Source organism: Theobroma cacao, chromosome 2 (assembly GCF_000208745.1).
Source record: "Theobroma cacao cultivar B97-61/B2 chromosome 2, Criollo_cocoa_genome_V2, whole genome shotgun sequence".
Lineage (NCBI taxonomy): Eukaryota > Viridiplantae > Streptophyta > Magnoliopsida > Malvales > Malvaceae > Theobroma > Theobroma cacao.
Genome location: NC_030851.1, coordinates 37,058,658 through 37,068,117, shown reverse-complemented (window position 1 = coordinate 37,068,117; position 9,460 = coordinate 37,058,658).

Genomic DNA, 9,460 nt, shown 5'->3' with positions numbered 1-9,460 from the left:
TTATTTAAAATATTAATAATTGATGATTTAATTATTAATATTTTTTATATAATTTAAATTATATTATGCTTATTTTTTTTAATTTATTTTGTTTTTAAATAGGAATATTTTATAATTTATTTTATTCATGATTGATAACATAAATATAAATATTTTATTTATAATTTAATATTAATATTGTAAAATATTAATATGTTATTAAAACTTGGAATCAAGTGAGAAGAGGAGAGAGAGAAAAATAATATTTTATACAAACAAAGTTGTAATTTTTTAAATTTATAAGGGGTATTTTTTGTTTTTATTATTTTTTGAGTTTATTCCTTAATCATGGAATAGCTAATACCATGGGGGAGGGTGGTATTAGCTATTTCTTAGTTTTGGAGGATTTTAGAGAATAAGAATGGCTATTCCTTGAATCATTTCTCAACCAAATAAAGGAATCAAAATTTTTTGGGAATAAAGGGGGAATGGCTTAGCCATTCTCCCAACCAAACATGCTGTCAATGTATGATTGAATCGTGACAAGCTCTCACCGTGATAATTCTCAGGACTAGAGTCATATGTGAAGAGTAAATACCTTTGACTATAATCGTAAAATTCACGGGTATCTTACGTAATTTCCAATTTTGTTTTTTCATTCAAATCTGTCACACTGTATAACACTTTGTCCCATATGAAAATTTAATTCTTAATGCCAGATGTATGTGAAAAATATGCACCTTGCTCGCGTAATTCTAAGGTTGCATGGTTGGAAAGAAAGACAATGATGATGCATGAGAGCGGAGATAAAAACAAAACCACCATGCAAGAATGCTTCAAACTCACACTTTTTCCTTTCCTTTCTTTGTTGCATTGTGCTTTGAGAGAGTAGAGGTAGCTTGTTCTCACTTGCAAGGGAAACTTCATTGAGCAACTTTTTACTGCTCCTCCATTTCCCCCCTCCCCAAAGTGATCATGAGTGTGTTTCTAGTCATTTTCTTGACTATTTCTCAGCGACAAAGACAATCTTGTCGGTATATGATAGAGGGCCAAATTCTTTCGTCTTTCCTCTGTCAACCTCCATGACCAAATCATGTAATTCTCTTTACATAAAAAATGTATGCGTTGGAACGATAGATGGGGCCATAGCAGTACAAATGTCTCAATTGAAGAAAGAAATAAAAAATGAATTCCTGAGACAGACCCCTCTTTTTTTCTTTTTTTTTCTTTTGTTATAAAGAAAATTGAGGGTCACAGCTGATCAATGGGACCCCGGTGGGGGTGGGGCAGTGGAAATATCTGATCTAACGATCATGATTTGATGATGGGGGTCAAAAATTATACTATTTGAAGTGTAAGAGATGGGGACTTGTTAGTAATTTCAAGTCAAACAGATTCTCGGGTAACCACCACATCCAGCTACGATGCTTCATAATTCATAATTGTCACCCCAAGGTATGAAAAGAATGGCAAGCAAGTGGGCCGGGACTAACATGCACAGCCACAGCTGGTTGGTAAGGTTAGCATCCAAGGCTTAGACAATTATTCTCTCCGCAAAACATTCCAGCCATTGCTGCAATGCAAGAGGCTGCTTGCTACCTTGTCAGAAAAAATGAGTTTTAGGAGCCTGATTCCCTCCACGGTCGTTGATATTTGATAGTAATAGATACAAATTAATTCAACTTTGTTATTAGGTGTATAGATTATCAGAAAACCAAAGAATTTTCGTGATGCCGGTCCGGTGACGGGTGGGCCTATGTTCATGGCATCACTCGAGAAGGGAACAAGTTATGGAGGAGGATAGGGAAGAAATCGAAGCTGATGCCATTAATTTCCAGGATTTTGAATTGCGGTTTTCTCGATTTTTGTCTCTACCTTTTTAAAAGAAAGTTACGTACTCTATGGTTTTAACATGAATTATTCTGCTTGTTGAAATTAAGATCACAGGAAAAAGAATTACATCATTAGTATGATCAAATTCATGTCTCATTATCAATTATACTTTCATAATAATGTTATGAAATCTCAGATTTGTTGCAGTGTGAGGATGAACATGAGACATGTTATTGCTTAGTCTTGAGTTTTGTAAGAGTAGTGTTTCTTTTGGACGGGAATCTTTATAAAGTTGAAATGAGAAGAGTTTCTCACAACACATGTACATAGGTTCAGCCCAATAATTTCAAAAAGCAACTTTGAGTTAGAAAAGGGAAAGAAACATTCAAAGTAGCAACTTTTTTTTTTTTTGTTTTGGTACATTTTCAAGTAACACTTGAAAATAATGGATATGCATTATTAATAACTATTTTAATCATTAGCCATCTATTGTCAATGGGATTGGATTCCTTAAAATCAAAAGTGTTCTGATATTGAGTAATTATCAGTGGTTAAAATGTCATTAGTCCAGTGACTAAATATAGTAATTATGTCCTCTAAATATGACTTATGACAACTTCACATCAACATGTAAAGCATCATGTCAAAATGAAAGAAAAAGGTTGTAATTATAATCTTCTACAAGCAGAAAATTAAACAACAGATCAATGATCTTTAATAGCATATAAAAATCTTGTGAGTTGACAATAAAAGATTCACTTCAAATTAACGGTGCGTTTTACATTTTGCAGGCAAGTCAACATCACATATTTTCTTTCATTTTATGATAAATGATAGGAAGGATTTGAACTCCTGCATTTTCTAGTATATGTATAGTTGGATTCTGAATTAACTATTTTGATGGGTATACCTATTCATTCTTTTTCGTTGAAAACTCCTAAACCTCGCACCCTTTCTTGGGTGTATTCTATCAAAGGAATAAGTAGATAGATAAATAATTGCTGAAATTTCTAAACCAAAACAAAAGGATCAATTAATTTTGTGTAAGTATATCTAAGCATGAACAAGGAATTCAGTGAGATCATTCATTAGTGCAAAAAGAGTTGAAAGGAACTTTTCTTTTTCCTTTTTTTAAGAGAGAGACTTGAGATTGAAACTTCTTTTAGAGATGAGATTTGACTCTTGTTCCCACTATGTATAATTAATCTTTCTTACACACTATTTCACACAGCAATCTTGAAGAGGAACTCGGTTTACGTTCCAAATTACAAATTTAATGCTATTTTTTTATGCTATTAAGAACAAAGTATCGAACCATGATTAGCATATACTTGTACTTGAAGTTATCGTAAAATTATAATATCGAATTATCATGTCAAAAAATTCTTTCCCCATCAAAGTTTTGGATTATAAAAGCACCAAAGGTCAATTCAATGGGGTCTCAAGATCTTCATTCAAGGATACACTCCACACCTTTTTCTTTGCTTTGATTTAAAATTTAATTAAAACAGAAGAAACATGGCAACTCAAATAGAACCCAAAAGAACTTTTAATGTAAACTAATGTGAACACATTATAGTATTATATAAAAATAAAAAAGGAGGGGTCATCTTATCTTATAAGGAGAGACATTTAGCGGTTTGTAGGGATTCCCTATGTCCCACGCTGGAGTGACAATGAAAGTGAGCCCCCAAGAAATGACATAACTTCTTCTTCTAGGAAGGAGGGAGTGGGTCCCTCTCGTACCTTGAAGAATCCTTGCCGGCACCCCTATGGGGACACCATAAAGGACAACCTTCTTTCCTCCCCTTCCCTTGTCGCTTTTCTCCCTTATTCCTTTCCCTATGCGATTTCCCTCTCGTACACCAAGTAGTGTAGTAATTAATTGCAAATGTTTTCTAGGGCATGTGAGTTTACCATTCACCAACTATTTCCTTATTGTTTCTTTCATTGTCTATAGTGATTGACAACTTAGGATGCAATTATAATATATATATATATATATATATATCTAAAAGAGGCATATAATATTATCCTAGTTATACGCTCCTAGTCCTATTCATCAACTCTTTTTCTATTTTTCCACTTTTGGTTCTAGATTATATTATTCAAAATAATATATTTTTATTACTTGTATTTTCAATAATGCAACTTAATTATTTTGCGGTACAAATATATTTTTAAACCTCAATAAAAAGTAATTATAGTTTTGATATATACTTCATCCGGTATCAATATGAATAATGATGAGACTTATACAATATTCAAGTTAATTACTACTAACAACTTAATTATAAAATATAAAATATTTTGATTTAAATCTAAAAAGTTATTAAATTAATGGTACTTTGAATCCCAATGTTACAATAATATTAAAGTGTACATCATTCCATAATGTCATGGACATATTTAAATGTATGCTAAAATAATCTTTGATGACAGTAGTCTCATGATGTTAGAAGTCTTTCTTTTTACTTAATTAAACTTGACGAGAAGGAACATGTGTGCTAATTTTATTCAACATTTTTTCAGCATATCACATAAAAGAAAAGGCTTAATATTAATTTCATTTCATGGCCAGTAATGTCACTCCGTAGATCAACATGTGACTAATTTTCTATATGAGTATGACACAAAAGTTTATGCATTCGTCAAAAGGGGTGCCGCCTTATCACAGCCTTGGTCAGCACCCGGCTGCCAATTCTTTTTATAGTGATATACTTAGGTAACTAACAACAAATCAAATTCAACTTTTAAAATAAAAGAATGCTTGTACCTATTACTGAATTAAATGTTCATATATTATTAGAAGTCTTTTTTCCCTCAATCAAAGTGATTTTATTAATAATCGGATCAACAAAACTATAGTTGTTGTTTAAGTTGATAAATACAAACATTGCTTGGGTATTTGGTGGCTTTCTTTAAGTGTGTATAAATGATGTCATATTTTATAGAGAAAATTTTTTATTATATTTGTAAAAATTTCATTCCTAAATTATTTACGTACTTCCATTGAAGACATACGTGGGTGTATTTCTTCGTTTAAAGGGCCATGTCGTGTATGTGTGAATTCAACATGGTAGACTCCTTAAGGTTAAGCATTTTCTGTTCACAGTCTAAAGGCTTGGCCCAAAGTGCATCATTTGATAACCCAATCATCCTCTTTAGTTTATATATATACATATATATATAAATGAGTCAAATTAAATCTAATTGTGCCCTTTTAACCTTCAAAATTTTACTCAATAAATAAGATTAATATCTAAACAATATGGAGTGTGTGTAAGCCTCAATTTGGTGATCTTTCTCAATACTTGAAAGCTCAATTTCGCACGCCAATACTTGCTGCTTTCTTTAAAAAATTAAATTTCTATAACCTCCATATCTCTAAAAACTTCAACCTTTTCAATCTTTACCAAATTCATACTAACCGGTCACTATCAATGTTGTTTAGAATTTATATCTTCCAAGGATAATTCAAAACTCAGTTAGGATACAAAAAATTAAAGAGAAAAAATTTTAAAGTTAAAACATCAACTAAAGGAAATTAAGTTTTTAAAATATATATATATATTTTTAAAAGTGATCATTTAGGCTTTGTATCTTTCATGATAATATAACGTTAAGAGGAAATTATTAGGAACTTGCAATATAAAAAATATCGGTGCTTAATGTTTTTAAAAGTCTCTAAATTATTTAAAAAAATTTAAGTAATTTTTTTTACATTTAACTAAGTCTTTGTACTTATAGTTTAAGTCAAATAAACTACTATGGCTAAAAGTTGATTAACTGTCATTAAGTAAAATATTACTTGTCATTTTATACTCATATGATGTTGACGTGAAAAATGAAAAATATCAAATAACTATTATCATGTCATATCAACATACCATATCACCATTTATTATGACATGTCAGTATTACGTGACATAAAATGATAAGTGATATTTTAATTAACGATAGTTAAACAACTGTTAATTATAAAAGTTTGTTTGACTCAAAATAAAAATATAAAAACTTAATTGAATGTAATAAAATAATAAAAATTTATGTAAAAATTTTTAAATAATTTAAGGACTTAATATGAGTTTCTCATTTTACGGCACATGACAAAGTATATTGATTTGACTTCTTAAACATTGAGCAATAGAGTGTGTACTATTTACATACATACATAGATAATATAAAATGTTTTAATTTTTTTTTATTTTCCTTTAAATTTTTCACAAATCAAATAGTCTTGATGTGTTTAATGGGTATTTTTGTATATATTGTATAGTATGAGATTTTTTGAGTGACATTTACAATTGCATTCAATTTAAGGGAAAATATAAGCAGACAAAAAATAAATGTTAGCAGTCGAATGATTGATCAAATTCAACTTTACAAAGTCAAAACTAATCAAGTTGTCCAATTTATTGCAACCAATTAAAGAATCAATTAATGTTAGGAATTCCTCAAGTTTATAAAATTTGGAATATGATTTGAAGCTCAAACTGAAAACAAAAAAAAAGGTAGAGAGAAAAACAAGGGGTGATAGTGGGCCCTTGAAACCGATAAATGGGGTGGGCTATGAGGTTGAGAATGAATGAACTAAGCCATGCATTTATCACATTGCATGTTGGCTGCCGCAAGCAATCAATTTTCTCATAGTCCAAACAAAACTTTTATCCTTTTGTCCCCATACATGATGCTAACTCTCCTCTTTCAAATTTGTCTCTTTTGTATGCTTCACGTTCTTGGGCTTGTTTAAATCCAATACATACCTGATTTTACAAACCTCACTGCATTTATTTATTTTGCTTGTGATAAGATATCAGCAAAAAATGAGCCGTCAACTCATATTTCAAGTAAATAACAGAAGTTCATGTAACAAAGTATTTGAACAAGTACTATAGTTGATCCAATGTTCGGATGATCTTCTAAGAAAAAATAGGTATAACCCTAAGTAGGGTAATAAATTAAGCTGCAAGTTGAATTGAATCAAATTGAATCTCATAAAATCGACAATATTGGATTGGCCATTTTACACTCAAATATGAATGAATACTGGCCCAGTAATTACCACATGTAGAACCAAAATAACCCACATTTATTGCTTAAACTTCACAAAGAATGCATAAGTTATCAAAATTTCATAAAAAGAAAATTGAGGATTACCTATACCCAAAAAAAAAAAAAACGAAAGGGCTAATTAATATGCAATAATACTAGTGGATGATGGATTAGAAACAGATGCTTTGGAAGTAAATCAGCTATACCCAGAAAAGAAAAAGGGGAACTTTCTTTCTTTTCCTTCATATATCTCACACACAATTTGCAGCCTTTCTCTGTCGCACTTAATGTTGTAAATATTATTTATATTCAATTACTATATGAAAGACTGGAAACAAAAGTTTAGAGATGCAATTGACTAGCAAATTAATAAGATGAATGTTGAAATGTTATGCAATTTGTGAATAGTGACAATGAAAAAGTCAAAAAAAGAAATCATTACTCATCTAATGTTGGCACCATAAAGTAAACCCAATTTTGACTCTTCAGTCAAAAATCCTGGAAAGTACATTAATCTGCCCACCATATATAAAACCTTTGAAGACTTCAAGAACGGCGGAGCGCTTAATTGCCCATTTTTGAACTTGGATGCATTTCACCGACTGACACCACTCAAAGTCGTCTACTTCCAAAAGCTTGCAAAAGCAGTGAAAGCAATATGGTCATTTTCCTAATGGCATTTACAAGAGTAATGGCTTTTGTCACATTGTTTCTATTCTACATTTGGGTTTTTTTTTCTTTCTTTTTTTTATTTTTACAACAAAATGAGAGAGAGAAATGGGCATGGAATTTGTCATTAATTGTTTTTCGAAAAGTGGAATTGCAATAAGCAAATGTGAAAGCGGACATGCATTGCAATTTGCACATAGAATCCTTACAAGGATGCAGGACGAGAGATAGATAGCAAAAACACAGAAACATGTGATTTGCCTGCTTCGATGCATGTGAGCCGATGGTGACATTGGAAGGACACTTGGTGTCGGGTCATCCATTGCCCATTGATGGGTGGGGGCCCTTTTTTCTCTGTGCTTATCTCTTGGATTTAAGCTCTAAAGAAGAGACATGTTTGGACAACCACTGCCCCAAAGTCCCCCTCCTGTGAAGGGGAAGCACAGGTCCTGCTTCTAAGATCACAATAACAAAAGAAACCCTCTCTTTCCTTTTACAGGGTACGAAACCAAAAGACCACGAAATTAACCCCCCCTTTCCGTCTGAGAGAGAGAGAGGGCAACTTTTTGAAAGGGTGGTGTGAAGAGAAGAAGGAGAGGACTCACGGGCAGCCAAATTTCTACATCGATCATCATTCAAAACTGTAGAAAAGATTCTCTAACGAGAGAGAGAGAGAAGGAAAGATTGTCGTTTACAAGGACGGTGATGCAAGAAATAATCTTAGAAACGGAATTATGACCAACATGACATACCAACTAACAGCTTTTGCATGTTTTCGCCATGGTTTCCTTGATTGTCCACACCGACTGAAGGCATAAACGTTTTGGTAAATCAGAATATACCATTAAAAGCAACTTGTCTTGATGGACTTTCCAACTCTCATGCTTGCTATATGCGGTATGGACCCAATATCATTACTACAGGTGACTTATCAGGAAAAAAACATATATTACCAATTCCTCATGCATGGTCATTTATTTTACATATTATCTTTTATTATTATACAATAATTCACCTCTCATCCCATAAAATCCTTCCTTTTTTTCTTATGTCTCCTTAGACATTACAAGCAACGTTCCTATTGATTAACTAGATTAGACAAGCAAACCAACCTTTCTTATCTTTTTGTCGCCAATCCCAACCTTAGTATCTCAATAATGTTCCAATATTCTCGATACATCTATTAATATGTCCATATCCCAACAGTTTCAATTCATGTATTAGTCGAAATCAATATATATGCTAACATTTTATTAGCATTAAATTCTATTCTTGTATATTGTTCTTAAAAAAATATGAAAATTATTCCTGTACTTGAACTAATTGTGAACTAAACCAAGAAGCTAGTGATGTCTTTTTTGGTTCTTTTTTAACATGCGAAAGGGTAAATAAATCTCAGAAGAAAAATACTATAGCAGTTAAAAATCTGAGGCTTCAACCTGAAGAATTCAAGATCAATTATAAGATAAGAAATGATCACCTTCTATATATTATGTAAATCCAAATCATACATATCAAGAAAAATTATGGAAGGATAATATATGTATGATGGGAGAGGCAAGGATAAAATGCTACGCATGAAAAGATTTTTTTTTTTTCCATCTCATAAGTATAAGGTGATGTTTAGTACAAAGAAACTGCTACCAATAAATTAACAAACCTAAAATTAGTGGTTAGTACTTTCCTAATTTATTTTGGAATTTTACTATAAGAAACTCTTGTTAAAATACAAATGCTCTCCTTGAATTTAAACTTTTTCTATGCAAAAGCAAATAAATTTACAAAATGTATGAACTTCATTATGACTTGTGTGGACAACCTCTTTGATCACAGTCAAATCACATTAACAACGGCCTCTTAAGAGATAATACTATAATATATATAATATACATTGATACATTAAATAGATGATTAAATAAGTTAA